We start from the raw sequence: 23,786 nt of genomic DNA, 5'->3' as shown, positions 1-23,786 counted from the left end.
AAATTCCAAAAAGTTGTGCCAAATATTTGTTGTGGCAAAGGTATTCTATTCCTGGAGAAAAAAAATTCTTTGTTTTATCGAAAAATTCAAAGCTTAGTAAAAGGGAATTGATACAAATGACCATATAATCGATATTCATGTCAACACATAGTAGTGCTGACTACTGGGCTGGTGATACCCTCAGGGACGAAACGTCCACCAGCAGTGGCATCGACCCAGTGGTGTTAATAGTTATCAAAGGTACCAGGATAATAATTTAATATGCCAGACACGCGTTACTATAAACTACTTTAATTAAAAACGCATTCTTTTTTTATAAAAGCTAGTGGCATTTTTTGCGTTGCCAACTAAATTGATAACCAGATCTAACAAAATGGATATATAATTCGTCTAAACATTAGCCCAACAATGTTAGATCTGTTAATAAATGCAACAGTAGTATATCGCTGTTCGAAATTCATAAATCGATTGAGGAAAAAAAATCCGGGTTATAAACTAAAACTGAGGGAAACACATCAAATATAAGACAAGAACGACACAACAGAAACACAACACTAAAATGCAACACACACAGAAACGAACTATAATATAACAATGGCCATTTTCCTGACTTGGTACAGCACATTTTAAGAAAAAATGGTGGGTTGAACCTGGTTTTGTGGCTAGCCAAACTTCCCTCTTTTATGGCAATGTTAAATATAACATTAAAATGACAACATTACATGACAGGAATACAATACAAATTAACTTTTACAGGTTTTACTGCATATTTTATATGTGTAGTTAGGACATGATTGTCTCTTAAATGATTATTGTGGTAATACATTTATACAGTACACACGTGATACAAATTTTGAAGCGTTGATATAACCATTCAAGCATTGTGTATCAAAAAAACCAAAAAAAAATACAAAACAGATATATCCAGTACAGAAGTCCGAATACTCTCAGGAAAAAAGCCTTGATATACATGTACCACAGCCACTAGATTAAGCTCTAAATTAAAATGTTTCAATCAATCATATTCGATAAGAAAAAATCAATTGCAAGAAGTATTTTATTGATAAAATAGAATGAATAATGAAAGTGTAAAATACGAATATAGGTATTGACCAATTATTGTTAAAATTTTTTGAAGATATTAAATCAATTAAAACTTTAAATTACATTAATGTTACATTTCGTTTTTACAAAATATACATACATGATAATATAACATTGCATACTACTGTTAATGATTGTTTATACATATTTAATTATATCATAGTCCATGGTCGATTCCAATTGTTTGCGAGCATTTTCTTCCGTACATGTTCAATTCTATTTTCCATGTTTTCCTTTTCTGAGTAACCTGAGCTTTTCAAGTTTATTAACAATTTTCTCTGCTTCAACTTCGTTTTTCTTTTTGTACAAATTCGAACCAACAGCTTCATTTTTACCTCCTTTGTCGAGACCCCTGGATACAGCTTTGTGAGCACTCGATTTTGCTATACTCCGTCTTGCAAGTGGGTCTGTATGTTATTAAAAGTACAATATTGTGTCAATGTAAGAACAATTTTATGAAATCAAAAGTGTATGATGCTTTCGACAATGTGGAGGGCGAGTTGTCATAATTTTTGGCCCATTTAGGAATGAAACATACATTTTATGTGTGTATTATCATTTTAAAGAATTAGTATTGTATCAAAAACACACATATAAAGTCTATATAAGGAATATAACAATCAATTAGGAACCCTATAATAGCTGACTAAACAAAAGGGTTAATCGTGCCGAAATATATGCATGTAAATTCGTAAATCCGAAATAAAACTTGTGTGCCAGTTAATATGACATTGTTTGACATTGTACACGCAACCTTTTTGTAACTATATTAAGGAAATACAGACAACAAGGTGTGTTCAATAATAAAATCGTCTCTATATTCAAAGTTGATTTGTCCTTATCTTCAATCTTTGATTTTATTTATAAGTTGCTTTATTACTCTCTGAACTAGCTGTCAGTAACCTCGAGCACTCTCAGGTCTGTGTCTTTTTTGTTTTCGGGATGCACAAGTACCCGGCCATGTCCACTCGGTGCGTCGGTTAGATATAATTCTATCTGCATCCGTCTGATGATTTAAGCCTTATTCAACTGATTTGTATAGTTTGTTCTTATTTTGTATTGTTACATCACTGGCGCACCAGTTAACATGTTTAAGCACCCCCCCTACACACACACATACACACAATATGTATGTTTCTCTCCAAAGTCATGAGCCTGTCATTCAGGGGTTGTCATTTATTGTTGTGTTACATATTTGTTCTTTGTTCATTAATGTTTACATAAATTAGGCCATGATTTTTCTCGTTTGAATTGTTTTACATTTGTAATTTCGGAGCTTTTAAAGCTAGCTATGCGGTATGGGCTTTGCTTACTGCTTAAGGCGGTACGATGACCTCTAGTTGTTAATTTCTGTGTCATTTAATCTTTTTGGAAAAGATTCGCAATCATATAACATCTTTTTTTATTCAAAATGAAGGCTAAAATTTGGAAGAACTCATTTAAGATATGTATTATTCTAAACGGACCACAGCTTTTGCTTGAACATGTCAAGGTAAAAAACATTTACTCTTTAAAAATACTTTTACTTACTATAAATATTCCAACAAAGATTGAAGCACCCCCGTTCGTCCGAGCCATCACCACAATCATCCATCCCATCGCATACCCAAGACCAGATAATACATTTGGAATCAATAGCGCAAAGAAATTTATCACTTTCACAAACTGTAATTAAAATTTATGAAATGTGTTTTCATTTTTATTTTCTGCAACACAACGGTTCATGCAAGATATTTAAGCTTCAAGAATACAAGGCATACTTCCTGGTTTAACATGTGATTATATAATGGTGAGATTTTCCGATTTAATTCTTTCCTGGATACTCATCTAATTTTTAAGAGATTGCTGTTGAAATTATATAGATGTAAAAAATTGTAAGGACTCTTGTACATGCATTCTACATTATAAAGTAAGCAAGAATGTTTGTTTTTAGTTTCTTATGGAAAGCCTCAGCTGTCATATATTAGAGATTTACAAAACGTTATGCTGTAGCTTAAAATGTAAAGTTAAGGCAGCGTGATGTTGAATTGAGTCATCAAAATGCTAACTCTAAATTACAATATGCTAAGTTGAATTTGCTCAATGTTGACTTACAATGACAAGTGCTTTAGTCGTGATATTATAATGATAAGTCACGATGTTGTGATGATATGCCAAACACACGTAACGTTGGGTTTAAAGTACATGATGTGAAGTTGACGTTGCATGATGTTAGCTTGCAGATGTATACTGCTCAGTCATCCACTTCGATAGCTATGATAACAAATAAAATGAATAGCTAAAATGTATGGTGCTGACTTGTTATTAATAAATGTTGAGCTTAGATAGTACGATGTTATATCATTGTGATATTACGATTGGTCTATCATGCAATCTGTTGATTTAAAACACCATGATGTACAGTTGAAAGTACATGATGTTAAGTTAAGATAACACGATGCTACACCACTATATTGAAACGAAAGGCTTACCATACAAGTTGTTGACTTAAAACAACACGATGCAACGTGTAAAGCTAAGATGCTCCCTTGAAACTACCCGACGTACAGTTGAAATTTTGTAATGTTTAGCTACGATAGCACGATGTTATATCATTATAATGTCACAACAGGCTTATTATACAATTTGCTCATTTAAAACTACATAACGTACAGTTGAAAGTACGTGATGTTAAGCTAAGATGGCACGTTGTTAAATCATTAGAATGTCACGACAGGCTTACCACACGATATGCTCGTTTAAAACTACACGACGTACAGTTGAAAGTGCGTGATGTTGAGCTATGATAGCAATATCTTATATCATAATAATATCACGATAGGCTTGCCATACAATATGCTCATTTTAAACTACACGACGTACAGTTGAAAGTACGTGTTGTTCAGCTAAGACAGCACGATGTTATATCATTATATTGTCACGATAGGCTTGTTATACAATTTGCTCATTTAAAATTACACCACGTACAGCTGAAAGTACGTGATGTTAAGCTAAGATAGCACGTTGTTATATCACTAGAATGTCACGATAGGCTTACCATACGATATGCACATTTAAAACTACATGACTTTCAGTTGAAACTTGGTGATGTTAATATTAGATAGCATTTTGTTATATCATTTGAATGTCACGATAGGCTTACCATACAATATGCTCATTTAAAACTACACAACGTACAGTTGTAAGTATGTGATGTTGAGCTATGATAGCACGACGTTATATCATAATAATATCACGATAGGCTTGCCATACAATATGCTCATTCAAAACTACATGACGTACAGTTGAAAGTACGTGTTGTTGAGCTAAGATAGCACGATGTTATATCATTATGACGTTACGAGAGGCTTATCATACAATGAGTTGACTTGAAACTACACGATGTAAATTTGAAATAGTTTGGTCTTGACTTGAAACAGTAAAATGTTAAGTTATAAAAACAGAACGTAATGTCAAAATAAAACAATGATAGGATGACATATACTTGTGCAGAATTGAAGATTTTTGGTGTTGACTTCGAATATAGTACAAATATTAGATCGTTTTATGTTAAATTGAAAGACAATAATGATGCGTAAAACATTACAGAATTATGTGAACTGAAACTGCAATTCTATGGAAAAGAATGAGGGACAAATCCCCAGGATATTTCCTTCTTCATTTGCAAGTTCGGAGGCAAAATGATATACAAAGAAAGTTTTCCATAAATTCATAAAGCAAAAGAATTACCCATCGCTATATATTACACTTGAATACAGTTTTGCCGTATATTTTACATGTTTTGTTTAGATCTTTTTTTATGATTAAAAACCAGACTTTTTTTTATGAACAATATTTTAGAAAATATTTATCTATGTTGTGTGTTAATATATACAACATAATATTGTGCATATAAGACTTATGACTGTGAGGGTCAAATTTTACTCGTATAAAATCACATCTATGTAAGAGTTAGCGGAGAATTTGTATTTACCACTTCCGTTTTCCCCGAAATAAAACATAAGAATCTGGAGTCTAAATCTTAAAAAACAAAGATCAACTGATATGACAAATGATACGCTAAAGCGTAGGACTGAGAGGGTCAGAGCTATATGAGAATGTGACCCCCCGGCCTTGTTGGAGGTATCTGAAAATTTGAATTTGTTTTTCCACGAAATAAAACAAAAAGAATTGATAGGTGGAAGAATCCTACTGCATGGGGCCAACCCAAACATAAAGTATGGTAGATTCTGTTGTATACTTTTCGCTCATACATAAAGTCTATATGAAACCAAATAAAATTTGACCTAGAGCCTCCAGCCTAAATCGTCAGCTTTAAAAAAAATACATCATTTACAGCAGTGCCAACCATTTGTCCAGCACCAAGTAAGATAGTGCCCAGGTTCATGTATATATCCACTCGGAGAATATTTCATTTTTTTAAATTTGTAAAGTCATTAATGGACAATGACCCCTATAACTTATAATAAGAAGCCAATTAATGATTTCCGTCACTTATTTTCTTGTCCATTGTGATTTTGTTGGTTCTTTGGAGCTTCTCTCTAACTATATGTGTTTTCAAAGAAAAAGAAAAAAATCAAAAATCTGTACAAATTGTTAAAGTCCATGAATTATTTTGGTATTGCTTTGATTAATTTGTAGATATGTTTTTTTGATGTCAACAGTTTCTCTCTCTCTCTCTCTCTCATAGTTTTCATGAGTGTGGTCAAAATTAAAATCGGTAGATTTTTTTTTGCTTATTTGCCAAAATGTAGTTTGGGCCACAGTGCATTTTGCAAGATACAGGTTATGCAGTATTGTCAGATTTTGTATAAACTATACATGGAAAACTCAATGTTGGAAAATAAAAATAAAAATTGGGATCACGAGACTCGTTTTCTGTCTACAAAACAAAATAGATAAAGTCCCTACACATTCCATCATTAGAGACGAAATATGCCAAAGGGATTTCAACCTCATAAGTCGAAAACAGACTGACAATGCCATGGCAAAAAATAAAAAAAAAAATAAAAAACGACAAAAAGTAATGTTATCCGAGTTATCTCCCCTATATGGAAAAGTTGAAAAAAATATGCAAAAAACGGTCTGTATTCAAAAACAAATAGTCGTTTTAATTAAATAAATCTCATAATTTTCTTCATCAAGATAAAAAAAGTACTACATATGAATAACATTCCTCTCTCAAAATGTGTATATTTTTTTTAGATCTAGACCGATTGTGTTGAGCGCTACCATGTGATTTTTAGGGGGGGGGCTAGGATGAAAAATTTTGTCCTGCCTTTTTTTTAGTTGTAATCTCTGTCCTGCCTTTTTATTTTTCACTCTATTCGGTCCTGCATTTTTTTTATTATTTTATTCTGACTATTTTTTTACATAAATTGTCATCCTGCCTTTTTTTTTTTTGCCAAGTTGCTCATCCTGCCTTTTTTTTTACTCAAAACTCCTGTCCTGCATTTTTTCAAATTTCATCCTAGCCCCCAATAAAAATCGAATGGTAGCTCCCTAAGATGGCGGAAGACACCCGATCTACCCTAAGGGCAATATATCTAATGAGGAAGAAATTTACAATTTCGGTCACGTCGAGTTACTTGTAGATCTCCTTTTGTTGAAAAGGGTTTCTGTTTTCATTTATCTATCTATTATACTGTTCATGATGAGGGGAGAATCAAAAAAACAAATACACAAAAATGGATAAAAGAAGGCGAAAGATACAAAAGGGATAGTAAAAATCTTAACCAAACTGACAATGTCATGACAAAAACTCATCAGCCCAAATAAACGAGAGAAACAAGATCAAAAGCCAAACAACAGTATATTAAGAGCAACATATAGAAAACCAAAAACTGAGCAACACGAAACCCTCAAAAAAGGGGTGATCTCAGGTGCTCCAGAAGGGTAAGCAGATCCTGTTTCATATGTGGCACCCCTCACTTGGCGATTTTGTAAATAAAGTAGGAATGTTTTATAATTTTCGAGGAACTCCTAAAAAACATAAATTACAGGGTGTCAAATCGATGAACGTACTTAGAATAGGCTCCTTTTCATAAAAAAGAATTGATGAAAATGTATTTGTATTTAGTGTACAGTGGCAAATATTACATGCATATAAGGACGAGAATATGTAAGTGTGTTATAAATATGAATAAATCTTGGCTCTGTACAAGACATATTTTGCCGAATTTTTAACAAACTAGTTGACAAACCGTCTCTGACAATCTATGGAAATCCAAATAGCATCAGTTTTGATTAAGTCCAGATTTTTTTGTTTTATTTCGTGGAAAAAGGGTACGTTTTACGTACAGTGGCATATATTACATGCATATCAGGACAAGAACATGTAAGAGTGATATGAATATGAATAAACCCTGCTTTGTTACTAGACATACTTTACTTGCCTAGCCGAATTTTCAACGAACTAGTCGACAAACTGTCTCTTACATTCTATGGAAATCGTAATCGCATCGCTTTTTATTAAGTCCAGATTCTTTTGTTTTATTTCGTGGAAAAGAAAATTCAAATTTCAGATACCTCTAACAAGACCGGGGGGTCACATTCTGATATAGCTCTGACCCTCTCAGTCCTACGCTAAGCGTATTATTTGTCATATCAGTTGATCTTTGTTTTTTAAGATTAAGACTCCCGATTCTTATGTTCTATTTCGTGGAAAACGGGAGTGGTAAATATAAATTCTCCGCTAACTCTTACATAGATGTGATTTTATACGAGTAAAACTTGACCCTCACAGTCATAAGTCTTATAAGCACAATATTGTGTTGTATATATTAACACACAACATAGATAAACATTTTCTTAAATATTGTTCATAAAAAAAGTCTGGTTTTTAATCATAAAAAAAAATCCAAACAAAACATGTAAAATATACGGCAAAACTGTATTCAAGTGTAATATATAGCGATGGGTAATTCTTTTGCTTTATGAATTTATGGAAAACTTTCTTTGTATATCATTTTGACTTCGGAGTTAAATTTCATTAATATTTATCAACTTGCAAATGAAGAAATGAAAAAGAAAAAATCATGGGGATTTGTCCCTCATTCTTTTCCATAGAATTGCAGTTTCAATTCACATAATTCTGTAATGTTTTACTCATCATTATTGTCTTTCAATTTAACATAAAACGATCTAATATTTGTACTATATTCGAAGTCAACACCAAAAATCTTCAATTTTGCACAAGTATATGTCATCCTATCATTGTTTTATTTTGACTTTACGTTCTGTTTTTATAACTTAACATTTTACTGTTTCAAGTCAAGACCAAACTACTTCAAATTTACATCGTGTAGTTTCAAGTCAACTCATTGTATGATAAGCCTCTCGTGACGTCATAATGATATAACATCGTGCTATCTTAGCTCAACAACACGTACTTTCAACTGTACGTCGTGTAGTTTTGAATGAGCATATTCTATGGCAAGACTATCGTGATATTATTATGACATAACATCGTGCTATCATAGCTCAACATCACATACTTTCAACTGTACGTTGTGTAGTTTTAAATGAGCATATTGTATGGTAAGCCTATCGTGACATTCAAATGATATAACAACATGCTATCTTAGCATAACATCACCTAGTTTCAACTGAAAATCATGTAGTTTTAAATGAGCATATCGTGTGATAAGCCTATCGTGACATTCTAATGATATAACAAAGTGCTATCTTAGCTTAACAACACGTACTTTCAACTGTACGTTGTGTAGTTTTAAATGAGCATATTGTATGGTAAGCCTATCGTGACATTCAAATGATATAACAACATGCTATCTTAGCATAACATCACCTAGTTTCAACTGAAAATCATGTAGTTTAAAATGAGCATATCGTGTGATAAGCCTATCGTGACATTCTAATGATATAACAAAGTGCTATCTTAGCTTAACAACACGTACTTTCAACTGTACGTCGTGTAGTTTTGAATGAGCATATTGTATAATAAGCCTATCGTGATATTATTATGATATAAGATACTGCTATCATAGCTCAACATCACGTACATTCAACTGTACGTCGTATAGTTTTAAACGAGCATATCGTGTGGTAAGCCTATCGTGACATTCTAATGATATAACAACGTGCTATCTTAGCTTAACATCACGTACTTTCAACTGTGAGTTGTGTAGTTTTAAATGAGCAAATTGTATAATATGCCTATTGTGACATTATAATGATATAACATCGTGCTATCGTAGCTTAACATTACAAAATTTAAACTGTACGTCCTGTAGTTTCAAGTGAGCATCTTAGCTTAACACGTTGCATCGTGTTGTTTTAAGTCAAAAAATTGTATAGTAAACCTTTCGTTTCAATATAGTGGTGTAGCATCGTGTTATCTTAACTTAACATCATGTACTTTCAACTGTGCATCATGGTGTTTTAAACCAACAGATTGCATGATAGACCAATCGTAATATCACAATGATATAACATCGTACTATCTCAGCTCAACATTTATAAATAATAAGTCAGCACCATACATTTTAGCTATTCATTTTATTTGTTATCATTGCTGTCGATGTGGATGACTGAGCAGTATCCATCTGCAAGCTAACATCATGCTACGTCAACTTCACATCATGTACTGTAAACCCAACGTTACGTGTGTTTGGCATATCATCACAACATCGTGACTTATCATTATACTATCACGACTAAAGCACTTGTCATTGTAAGTAAACATTGCGCAGATTCAACTTAGCATATTGTAATTTAGAGTTAGCATTTTGATGACTCAATTCAACATCACGCTGTCTTAACTTTAAATTTTAAGCTACAGCATAACGTTTTGTAAATCTCTAATATATGACAGCTGAGGCTTTCCATAGTTTCTAAATAAAAAGGGTTAAACTGTTATTACTAGAACATCCCATATCGTCTTCTCCGCTACTGCAATCAACCCAGGAATCACACTGATAACTTGAAGGGATGCATTCTCCGTCCAAGCACGTATACTGATCATCAGAACAGCCTGGAAAAAAAAAACAATATCGCTTGCATATAAAATCGTCTACATTGTGTTTTACAACATTATGCGCTGCTTTTTAGAAATTTATAAACGTAAACATTGAATCTGATAATATAACATTGAGCATGAAACCGGGAATGTGCCAAAATGACCAAACAGCAGAAAATAGCCCAAAGTCACACAATCCTGCACCAAGAGGCAGGCTTCATCATACCCCCTAACAAAATGTGTTCTAGTTCAGTGAGAATGGACGTCACACTTAACTCGGAAACATTTAAATGATCCAAACAACTAACAAATGTCAGAAGCTCCGAAATTGGGACAAATGCACGAATACGGCGGGGTAAAACATGATTTGTGTGATCTCAACCCTGCCCTTGTACTTCTCGCAATGTAAAATAAACAACAACACAAATTCACCATTCCTCCCGTTAGTAGTTTAGTATCATACCATCATAACATAAACGAGAGGAAAGTAACCTGGATCATGTTAACAACTTTTGTTTTTAAATAAATGTGTTTATTCCCGATGCAAAGACCCTATTCCTAAAATACCATATGTAATTACCTGACAACAGCATCGTAGCTATATTCCTTCTAAATAAGTAGGTATAAAATTTTGGTTAGATTTTGAGGTAAATGACGATATGTGTTGTACTTTGTATATAATATTACTATAAAAGCATGAACAGATTGAATGTGAAACCCCTGAACGTATAATAAACCTGCATGTTGATTTACATTTACGAATGATGTCATTATACGGATGATATAATTCAGGAAATGTTTTGACAAGTTTTTGATATCGAAAAGCCTTATGTTGTTAACATTAAGAAATGTAAAGTCATCTCGTATATCGGTATTGTACACATCAAAATGGCAGCAAAATGAGATAGATAAATACTCTGTATTTAGTGACTCAACACTTGTAAAACCAAAATCTGCAAAACGCCCGCAAAAATGTCTATCTAGCGATGGCGACCATGGTCTATGCATCGAAACCGAATTAAATGAGATAAGAAATTCAATGAAAAGCATATTGAAAAAAGGAGATGTTAAAATGATTGTCACTGAAACAGTTACAAGCTTACTTGTCCAAATGAAAAAAAAAACAGATGAAAAAAGAACTTAAAGAAGAAATGATGGTTGAAATTCAAAGTAATAAAGAAAAAGTAGAACAGCACTTTAAGTCAGAGGTATCTAGGCAAAGTGCAAGAATAGACAGTGTAGAATTTGACAATGCGAATATCTTAGCAAAAACGCAAACCGTCACAAAGGAAACATACTTTTAGAAGAAGATATTGAAAATACGGGTAGACGTGCAACTGAAGCAATGCAATTGTCAAACTGGAATGAACAATACTCAAGGAAAAAAAAAATTAAAATTTTTGACTTCTAAGAAAAAAAGGGGGAAATATTGCCTCATAGCTTTTTTCATGAGATAAGTAAACTAGATGTAAAAATTGAACCATCAGAAATTGAAGCAGCATACAGGATACCAGGAAAACACGGCAAACCTAGACCAATTCTTGTAAAATTTATGCGCTTGGAATAAAAAATCTCTATATTGCGAAATAGAAAACTAAAGTTAGAAGTTCTCATCTCTAACGATGTCACAAAATTTAACCAAGGGTTTCTAAATAGTTTATACGTGCATGAGGATGTCACCAGTGCGTGGTATTTCAACGGACATATATTTGGCACTGGCAGCAAAGGGGAACACCATCGTTTTGACATTTATGACAACATTAGGCTGAAACTCAACTCATAAGAATATATTCTTAAAATGACCGGTTTTAACATTTGTTGTACATTTATTCAAAATTGTTTATTGTCGTTTATTCTTTGTTGTTATTCTTGTAGAAATGTTCAACGCCAAAGTTAAAAGTATGAATCTTTTTATTGTAGCCTGTATTATCTTGGAGTGGCGTACCTAATTTGTTTTTTTACGGAATTTAAGGTCTTTTTTCGTATTGGTCTTTAATTTTTCTATCCGTTTCAAGATTTCCGGTAGAAAATTTAACAAAAACAACACATTTGAAATACACATTTTTTAATATTATTGGTTAGAAGGTAATCGGTTTTTCAATCTGATCTTCGACTTAAAAGCTTCTTTGACATTACACTGATATGTAAAAAATACACCGAGCACCGTCTACTATTGGAAACAGAAGTATAATCTTATTTGTTCTATACGATAATAATGAATATATAAAAACCGTATGATGGAGTGAAAGGAACATCGCCGTCTAAAAAAAGGAAAATTAACAATAGGGAATTACAAATCGTCTCTTTTGTCTTAAATTTTAGTGTGGAGTTTCCCATACTTGTATTCAACATATTATTACTGACAATTCATAAATATACGTAAACATATGTTGTAGCAATTGTTTTCAACACATATTATTGTTCGATGTTAAAACACATTTACTTGAATGCCTACACAAGCAAACAACATATGGAAATGAATTGTGATACTGAGGCAACATAAATGAGAACATAATGGATAAAACAGATATATGATGAAAGTCTATGACAAGTAGAAACAAAATGCAAATTTAATATAAACATCTAGGGTTTATCTTGTGATATATTAATATGGATTTGTATTTTTGGTAGTAGACAATTTCGTTTCAACACATTTGTGAAGAGGTTTTGTTATTTGAAATACTTACAAAATACTGTTCCCAAAAATAGTCCAAATACTAGTACTACCTTCATAATTGTGTATGTTTTACAGGTAACTAAAAAGAGAAATGATATCATCGAAATTAAGAATAACTAACTTTGAAATGTTTAATGGCCAACTAGTAAGGTTTGGTAAAAATAGCTTAAGACTTTTATTATTCGTATATTTCTTATCAGCCCAGTAGTCAGTATTTATCAGTTGACATGATTTATTATAGATATGGTCACTTCTGTAAATTAACGGATGCGAAAACTTTCTTCGCATTTTTCGAAATACTTAGGATGTGCTATCTAGGATTACATTACCTTAACTGTATCTGTCAAAATTGTTGGTCTTTTTTTCGCCTTCAACTCCGTCCTCCATTTAATCTTTTGAATAGTTTTGATTTCAGTGTAACGAGTGAGTCTTTTGTTGACAAAGCGAGATTCTGATGTAAACAATTTTAATGCTGGTATCTATGTTAAGTGTATAATTATTACTTTAGAATTCCTGACTTGTTCATGTACTAGAATGTTTCAAATGTACGTAATGGGTTTAACTCAGTGGAAAATAGGAAGACTATTAATGTAATCATGGTAATACTGTGCATTAATTTGCAATATGAAATACTGAACACAATCTTTAAAAGGATTTCAATTCATACGTTTATTCACTTTATACTTTTATACAGTATATCAATTTGAGAACAAATAGTGATAAAAAAAATCTCAAAGAAATACATGGTAAAATGAGAATAATTTTCTCGGTATATCTATTGATCATTCTCTTACAGTTTCATGGTTTTATCTCAATTTTGAAATAAAGATGTTTTCGCGAAAATTTTGAATTTTATTAGAAATCAGTTCCCGCGAGGATCACGCTAAAATTTATTTTAGGAACAATTCAGGTAATCTTCATATGAAAAAATCATGTGAATTGCACCTGAGATGCACGTGAGCATCACATGATATTCACGTGAACCTATTATATCTTAGTCCACGTGAGGTTTGAATTACTGATCCCGCGTGACGTTAATTTTCAAAGTATTCTTATACTATCTCAAGCTTATACGCATCTGCAACTGTCAATGTTTATGATCACTAAATCAAATATATGATATATAAAAGATGAGATTTAAGTTTGTTTAGCTTAAATGATAAGCACAAGGTCATTAATACAATTTTATACTGATTACAACATAGACAATAAAATGAAATTTCAACAATTATAATACATTGAATCTAATACTTACATTTGTTGTCAGCAGTGGAAGCCAGGTCAGAACGTGGCGTTATTAACACAACCGCTCCATATATATGCAAAATTGTTTAGCTATGCTTTAATTTGATTGGACACAGTTTTAAGTCGCAGTTAATAAATTTAAATGATAATAAAAACATTCAAAAGATGGATCTAGACCGAAAACTATATCGACAAACCGGATCCACAAAAATACATTTGTCAATAATGTATTACGAGATGGCCATATTATAGACTAGGATGCAGGTGGGTAGCAGAGTCTACTTTTGGCCTGTATAGAGAATTTTAAAATGTAGATTGTCCTATCTGTATCTAATTTAGGAGAGTCTATTATTGAAAAAGAGAATCGTGTTTGAATTATTGAGGTCGTATGTAATTGCAATAGGAACAGAACATTTATATTGTTGACAGTGTTTTTATCCATATATGTACCTTTACTTTTGAACAAAATATAATAACCTACAATTAACAGTATTTACTAAAGGTGCACTAGTTACGAGAGACAAACAATACTCTGATTTGTTTTGTTCAATCAGGAATGAAAGTGAAATAATGAAATAATAATTCGTTTGTAGCAGACAGTTTGGACAAAATAAGCCAATAAACATCGCTGATGAATAATTCACTTGCTAGTAATCAATTCTACTTCATTGAGTTTATACTCATGTGATTTTCACTTTAACCCCTTAGGTAGGGATTGGTAGTACATAAATTAGTCGTGATGCGTTATTAAAAGGACAAGAATGCCAGCATTACAAATGAAACAAGAATAAACCATTTGATAAACTGATTCGATCAACAAAAACTTTTTTCTAGAAAAGAGATGATTATCATATATTTTTAGCTTATGATATGAAATCAAACAGACCTTAAAAAATTCAATTGCATAAGTTCCCAATCTATTTACTTCTTTATTTGTCTTCACATCGAATAACATGACCGTTGGCAGTCTTGTGATGTCACATCGATTGTTAATTATATGACAAATCTTTAAAAAATATTAATTTAATAATCTGTTAAAAAAACAACAGAAATCAACAGATCATTTTTTAATTATTAAAAAATGTTACGTTTTAGTTTTTGACTACATTTGAAGTATTTTTAAAACATGTACCGTTACTCCTCGTTACTTATGGATTAAAACTGGATCTGAAAAACAAACTGTATAAAAAGTGTTCTTATGAAAAATAAAAAGATTAGAATATCTATCAACAGACGGAAAAAAAGGTTAATATCCAACAATGAACTTGTTGTATCATTGATCGCAATGTTTACGCATTTTCTTAAGAAGGTAGATTTTAACATTAATACTTCATTGTGAAAGACACATTTTTGGATAAGTAAAAAAATACGCCGAACTTTCTAACTGGTCTATTTATATGTCAAATTGTTTACTCCAATATTTCTCGGAAGTGCACAATGGAAAACATTTTAAAACATTATAATTATAGAACTAGTCAAGGCTGCATACATGATGTGTCGACTTAAAACATGTATTATCTTGATTTATAAACGATTCAGTAGCGCATTTTAACTTAGCTCATGTGATTAAGAAACACGACAAAACAAGACAATTAGATTGCATCAGATATTTGCATCCATGGATATGTTTAATTATTATTTATGTTCGAATCTAATTACAAAAGAAAATTCATTGTCAAATATGTATGCTAGAAAAAATATTATGTATAATAAACAGACTTCCTGTATCATGTTTTCTTTTATTCATTCATTTAAGACAGGATGTATACTATAAGAAACCGACAAACACATCTTTAATTGAAAAGTATGAAATTTAGAGACATGAATAATTAAGCAGTTCAAGTTTGTTAATCTGTGTTCTAATCAATAGACAGTCTAAGTCAAACAATTCTCTGTATCATTTAACAAGATATTCTACATCTAACTTCTAATAAACTTATTATAAAAAAGTCACGATTATTACCCAGTACCTAATAACACCAATATGATGAAAGAAATATAATGGATACATCATTGAAATGTTAACAAAATATTATACAAGTATCAAATTTAACATCAAATGCTTTCCGATTGATATAACGACCTTACAATGAAGAAAAGTGAAACGCGTCTTTATAATAATCGTCACTTAATAAATGCTGTATAACAGGCTAATCTTTCGAAAAAGTGTAAGAATGTTATTCAAATAATATTTAAACTTGAATTCGTAATAGTGGTAAAGTATCGGTAGATGAAATATTACGCTTTACACTTCATATATATATATATAACATTACTTGATGCATATTTACTCGTTTTTCAACCAGTTTTATTCATTAATATAAATATCTTTCTCGTAAAAGAATGTTAGCTTAATTCCAAAATTTATGGTAATTAACTCATCATAGATACCAGGATTAAAATTATATATTTACGCCAGACGCGCGTTTCGTCTACAAAAGACTCATCAATGATGCCCGAATCAAAACATGTTTAAAAGGTCAAATAAAGTACGAAGTTGAAGAGCATTGAGGACCAAAAATTCCTAAAAGTTTTGCCAAATACATCTAAGTTAATCTATCCCTGAGGTAGAAAAAGAAAAGATTAGACGATTTTTCATTTCCTATTGCATGTATTGTTAGTTATCCATTTTAAGATGGTGATGTTCCCTTTAACGATTTTCTTTATATCACAAACTTGTCAAAACATTTAATAAATTCACCATCGGTACAAGGACATCAATCGTAAATGTAAATCAACATACAGACATCTATTAAGTTTATAAATTTCAGATCCAGTCTGTTATGGGAGTATCATTTACAAAGCACAAACATGTCGGCATTCACCTCAAAAGCTAACAAAACCTTTAAGCAGACTTATTAAGAAGGGATATAGTTACGATACTGTTGTCAGGTCATTGAGAATGACACATTTTGGTAAGAATATTGATTCACATATAGGGTCTTTGCATCGGTAATAACCACATTTATTTCAAGACCAGTTATTGGCATGATATGGGTTATGTTCATCTCATATATTGTATAATGACATGATAATAAACCCCGAGGTAGGAATGTGGTTGATTTTCATATGATCAAGACATAATATTCCAATCAATTTGAGATATGGAGCTGTCAAGTCAGTAACTGTTAGTAGTCCTTTGTTAATTTATTCATCTTTGTCGTTTTGTTTAGTTTCTTTTGTTGCCAATTCTGACATCGGACTCCGACTTAATTTTACTTTGCGTTTTAATGTCTGTTTATTTATTCGACATTGACTAGAGGTATAGGGGGAGGGTTGAGATCTCCCAAAACATTTTTAACCAAGCTGCATTTTTTCGCCTGTCCAAAGTCAGAAGCCTCTCATCTTTGCTATTCTTTTATAATTTTTTAATTTTAGGTCATTTATTTGTTTTGGAGTTTAGTATGACGTCAATTTTTACTCAACTAGTACACCTTTTTATTTAAGGGCCAGCTTAGGCCCACCTCCGAGTGTGGTATTTTCTCGCTACGTTGAAGACCTATTGGTGACCTTCGGCAGTTATTTGCTCTGTTGGTTGTTGTCACATTGACATATTCCCCATTTCCATTCCCATTTCAATTGATGCACAATTCATTTTAAATAAAGGTAGATTCATGGGTCTTCAACGTAGTAAAAAAAATATATACGAGACTGATAGCTGGAAATTTTTGATTTTACTTGTAGCAAGAAAACAAGTTCGGTGACACCATTTCTCTTTTTATTTTCTTAAAACATATTATAAAACCTAGCTTCTCTCAATTTAATTCAAAATTATATCTCAGAATTTTTTTTTATGCACACAAATGTGTTTTTTCATGAACAATGTAACCAAATTTAGTAAATTTTCAACGAGTCATAGCTTGGAAAAAAGCACGGTGATCAGTACTTTTTATTATAATTTTGAAAAAAAGCATAGTAAAATCTTCATTTTGGCGAAGTATAAGAACATTCTATCTCAAAAAGTATATACTTATGATCTACCTTAATGTTTAATAAACAAATAAAAGGAAATTAGACCGAATAAAGTTATGAAACTTATTTTTTTAAGCATGTGTACGGGTTTGTGAAAGAAAATTTCAACGTAAGATTAACAATCAGCATGTTGAAGCTTACACAAAAGCAAATTCAATAAACTCTAGGATGGTCGTCAAATAACAAATATCGCTTTCAGAAAGAAACAAAAAGAATTATCTAATGGATCTATTGCCCTAGGATACGGCACATTTGGTTTTAAATAAGCAATTGTTCTTACTTCTAAAGTATAAATCATGCCAAAGCAACCACTGACATGTGGGTAGGTGATTATCGACGAAATTAACAGATACAAAACATACACAAACGACAAAACAATAATTTGAAGAAAAAAATAGTAAAAACAATTTAGTGTTAGTAGAAAATCCAATTAAATCATTTCGAAATGAAGGCTACTAATCTTATTTTCATTAAATAAGTTTAAAGAAAAACCCGTAATAAATAATAGAAAACCAGAGGTATTCCAAGAAAACGCAGTATTTCAAAAACACCATTAAATGCGAAAAAAAATGGATTACATGCACATATATTTGTTGAAGGTCTTTTGAACAAGTAAAGTAGGAAATTAATGACACGTAAATCATGTCAAACGGCGGTAAAGTTATGTAAGAACATTCATTTGCAATACTGTATAAAGACATGTCAAGTTAAAACTTGTCATAATATTGAACCGTACTTATTTGATGACAATGTTGTTAAAATATATTAACCCATTTTGTTTTTGTTCTTGAACTGGTTTTCCAAAACATATCGCTATAAATTGATATGTACATAAGATGCATGCTGTAACATAGTTATTTTTGTAAATGGTAAACAAATTGTTAATTGTAGACTTATTGTAATTAGTATATGTGTTTAAGTATGTTAAAAATTAAAATGAGAATTTGAAACCAAATTTAATACACCTTTTTAGATAAAACAAATATCTTAGCCGAATTTGAATCTTTCTAACTGACCTTGTTATCTGTAAAAAAAAAAGCAATATTTACAACGACAAATATGTTTACTTCAGTATTTTAACAGAAGCAAACAATGTAGAAAATTTCCAGAATCATAAATATACAGATAATTTATGCGTCAAGGATACAGACATGGAGTGTATAGAAATGAAAGATTAAGTATTTAAAAATACTGACTACAAACACATTAACTCTTATTCATGTGTTGTTCTCAAATTAATGGATCAAACAAAAAAGAAACGTAAAAATATCTTTAAACTGATTTACATAATTGGTCGATATTACCACTAAGTTTTCTTAACAGGATCTTTATTAAAATAAATACTATATGTTGAAATAAACTATTTTGAAATTTAAACCGCTTTGCAGAACTCGTATAAAGCTGTCTGACATAGATATTTGCTTATCAAATAGTTCTATTTTGAGTGAAAAAATATATATATATATTTAGTCGAAAATAAACAGACAACGTCTTGGTTAAGATAGAAAAACAGACAAACAAACAACAGTTCACAACATTAAAACCCACATGTGGTACATGTAGGTCTTTGCATATTAATCCTGTATGTAAGGTTACTGATGCGCCTACTTCTACTGTCGATATACTTATTTCAAATCTTTATAAACTATATTAAGGTTAAGCTCCTTCCTCCTACTTTTATTAGCATGTAACCATTCATCTGTTTAGACGTGCTTTGCTCCACTACTGATTTCAAATTCGTTTTAGAAATGACGCGTGTAAAGTTATTGTTTCTTAATACAAATAGTCTACAGGGAGATCGAAATATATATGTTATGAGTTATGAGCCAGCCGTCAGATCTTAGGTTCATGTCAGAAAACCGTACGTCAGTCTTTGAGTGTGTGAAAAAAAAGTAAAATCACAAAAATACTGAACTCTGAGGAAAATTCAAAACGAAAAGTCCGTAATCAAATGTCAAAATCAACTGATTAAACACATCAAACGAATGGACAACAATTGTCATATTCCTAACTTGGTACAGGCATTTTCCAATGTAGAAAATGGTGGATTGAACTTGGTTTTATAGCGCTTAATCTCTCACTTGTTTGACAGTCGCATCAAATTCCATATATTTACAACGATGCGTTAACAAAACAGACATAATAGGTAAAATTCTCAAATAGGGGTACAGCAAAAAATTCAGTTAAAAGTTATCTATCTTTCATTATGTATTTCCTATGATGTAAGAGTCATAATATTATTTTGTTTAAAACAAAATACTTTCAAATGTGCTTATATAAATGACATCTCCCGAATAACTCAAAAAGTCAAATAAAGCAATTGCTACTTTATACATTTATTAAAATACATGATTTTAATATGTGACTCATTAGTTGGATTATGGCATAACAAAAATATATGGATAAACTTCTCAGTTAGAACCAGCTAAAAATAAAAAATAAACGAAAGTAAAACAAATTCCATTGCGGTGAAGTATCAAGGAAAACGGACAAGAATGCATACTGTTTACACAAGCATAGGTCGCGTGAGTATAGAACTATAATCCCTTAAACAACTCCAGTTTCGTGTTAGAGATTGATTGATTGATTGTTGGTTGCTTAACGTCCAGTGGCAAACATCGTGTCAGAGAAGAATAGTCTGTCTGTTTTATATATGTAGGACTCTAAAGTGCGATGGTACTCTAAAGTGCGATGGTCACGCTAAAGTGCGATGGTCTACGCTAAAGTGCGATGGTGCCAGACGCTAAAGTGCGATGGTTGTTTGTTTTTTTAAGTGCGATCATATGACACGCTAAAGTGCGATGGTATACATGACACGCTAAAGTGCGTTGGTTTAACACGCTTTTAAAAGTGCGATGGTGTAACGAGAATGGGGTTCAGGCAATGGTTTGTGTTTTTTGCTGTGTTCATATTAGTTTTTCGTCTATTGTATTGTTTATAAATCATGCTGTTGTCTTTCTCTTTTAAATTGTTTTACATTAGTCGTTTCGTGGTCCTATATAGCTTCTATGCGATGTAAGCCAAGTCCCACGTTGAAGTTCATAATGTTGCTAAGTGCATATGGTCTTTGATGGATAGTTGTTTCGTTGACAATCACACCACAACAACTTATTTGTTTTTTTGTTTATTGTTTTCTATCTCTTTCACATACATGACGAACCATATTGTAAAAAATTGTTTTATACAATATTTCAATTAGAAAATTGAAAAGTAGTTTTTATTTCTCGAAAGTAAATGACATGGGATTAAAAACATAGAAGTAGTTTCTAAATCAAATTTGGACGAATTAAATACTTTAACACTTGGTGTATTTTGCCGGTTTCGCTCTCTTTTACGGTATACACCTTCCAATTACTAGCGTCAGTTTCTAAGTTTATGAGAAGTATTCTTTTCCAGTATCCTGTCAGAAACACGTTTTTCCCCGCCGACACAGCGGGATCAAAGGTTTGCATTTCTGTTACTGTCGATGATTTTTTGGGAAATAACTCCTCCGCATACAAACTTTTCTAGCACCAACCAAAATTGGAATCATTTGTTTTCATGTCTAGTAAAAAAACTTCATCTGCACAAACATTCTCGTTTACCCATGTCCATTTTTGTTTGTACAAACGACGTGTAGCGTCATAATGCTATTTATGGTTGCAAACGTCCATACTTTCGCGAACAAACGCATTTTCGCGGAAAAACGCACTTTAGCGTCTGACACCATCGCACTTTAGCGTAGACCATCGCACTTTAGCGTGACCATCGCGTTTTAGCGTCCCCATCGCACTTTAGAGTCCTACATATATATCACGTCTGATCGAAATATCAGCATTCTTTATATATGTTATATGCATTATCAAGTCTTAAGACAGCGCAAACATGATTTATATGTCGTTTTATCGTTTCACCCTTTGTGCTAAAAATATCTTAGTGAATTGATTCAATGTTAAATTCTAAATGTAGAATTTTGTCGTATTAATGTGACTGGATATGAGAAAAAAAAACACTGTCAGTTCATTGTAGTGTTTTTCAGAGAAATGAAAATCAATATGAATTAAAACATTCAGATCTTAAATACATTGAAGTAAACAGTACGTCAGTACTTGGATTGTGTTTGTGGTTTTTCAGTACCTTGTCGAGTTACCTCTCTTAAAATGTAAACAAAACTAATAAAGCAATAAAAGCAATATCTCTATATACATTTTATGAAAGTTTAAATTGTTGTTTATTTGTAGGATTATGGCATGATAATTTTTTTTTATCAACTTGTTTTTTAAGTTTCAACTATTTTTTTAAAAGAAAACAAATAAAGGCAACAGTAGTATACCACTGTTCGAAATTCATAAATCGATTGAAAAAAAAAATCCGGGTTACAAACTAAAACTGAGGGAAACGCAAAAACACAAACACAAAAAAATCAATGTGGTAAAAAACGGATAACAACGCATTCTATTTACACAAGCAAATGTCTCATGATTATAGAACTATAGTCACTTCGGCATCTACATTTTCGTGTTAGAGAAGTATAGTCTATATTATACATATCATGTCTGATCGAAATGAGAAAATATTCATTAAGGAAATTATCCAGTTCTCAAACACAGCAACACATATTTTGTTTTTCATTGTTTACCCTTTCGACCACCTGTGTCCTCACTACCAAGCAAGTTGATTTAATGTAAGATACTGTATGTTGTATGTGATCGTAGCTGAAACGTTCGTCACTTGGTATAACTATTGAAAGTTCACTCTAGTCGAATTTAGAAAACAACTGCGCATTTCTCATATCAGTCTACAGAGAGAAGGAAATCCGTACCAGTTTCAAGGTCACCCAAAGAAACCGTTGGTCAGAACCCTGATTGAACTTGTGATGTTGTTCAACAAATGCAGAGTAGCCTCTTTTTCAAAAGTTATGTTATACTAGGAAATAGTTTGAATGTAAATTTGTATAGCTTGTTTGAAAAAAAAATATAATTGATTTCAGAATTATCGTACCGTACTGTTATTTAAATTGTTTTCGTGGTTTGGACCAAACAAATAAGCAATTGCGACCAAATTCAGTATCACACAGTTAAAAGAAATATGGTATAACTTCCATAAAAAGATAGGGATAAATATCTTAGTTTAAAAATATTTATTTATAGTAGATCGGGAAACAACTTATAGTAATCCCTTTCCACTTTGCGGGTGCGAGTGCTGCCCTGTAGTCTGCTCTTTTTCGAAATCTACAAGGGTGGTTTTTACGTGCAAGAGATATGGCTCTCTCTTAACACGGGTCGGTCATTTATCGTCCCATTCCGACGGATTACCACCGTTTCTCAAGTCAATACCCGGCATTGGTTTTAAATATCAGTGCGTGTAGTGTAGTGTTATTATTTTCAAAAATGGGGATGCATATTTATCTGAATGACTTGCCTTATATACATACATTTAATTCTTGTATGACTTTTTTATTTCTTAGTCAAATATTTATGAATTTGCGCTTTTATTTTTGGATTCATTTTTTTTAATTTCTCTGTCAATTACGGATATACATCATTATCAGAATTTATGCATTGGATTATATCACAAACTAGTGACATGCCTACAAAATAAGTATTATAATCATTTTAATTATGTGCTTCTCTTTTTGCTTGTTTACTATATGACTACCTTTGAATTTTTCATCTTTTACAAGCGTATATTGATCAATGTAGATGTCTGTGTTGCTTTGTTAGGTTGCCAAGCCCTGTCCGCGTTCGATATATGAATGCATATTGTCAAAATACACACAAATGTTGATTGATGAATAATTTGAGATAGCACTTTATCAATAACAAAAAATGA

At 31.7% G+C, this 23,786-nt stretch overlaps 1 protein-coding gene and 1 long non-coding RNA gene across 2 annotated transcripts in view; one reads left to right on the top strand and one right to left on the bottom strand.

The window, feature by feature from the left end:
- Positions 1-23,786, top strand: part of LOC127736871 (zinc finger protein 235-like) — a 345,877-nt gene that overhangs the window by 50,997 nt on the left and 271,094 nt on the right. The window lies entirely within an intron of this gene.
- On the bottom strand, positions 1,040-14,066 carry LOC127736878 (uncharacterized). The gene is made up of 5 exons (XR_007999231.1): positions 14,014-14,066; positions 12,769-12,837; positions 9,986-10,096; positions 2,635-2,769; positions 1,040-1,511 (listed from the first exon to the last, which is right to left on the bottom strand). It is a non-coding gene; the product is annotated as an uncharacterized LOC127736878 (long non-coding RNA).

The sequence above is a fragment of the Mytilus californianus genome, unplaced genomic scaffold, assembly GCF_021869535.1.
Source record: "Mytilus californianus isolate M0D057914Y unplaced genomic scaffold, xbMytCali1.0.p SCAF_39, whole genome shotgun sequence".
NCBI classification, from domain to species: domain Eukaryota; kingdom Metazoa; phylum Mollusca; class Bivalvia; order Mytilida; family Mytilidae; genus Mytilus; species Mytilus californianus.
This window is presented reverse-complemented; position numbering and strand designations above follow the sequence as displayed.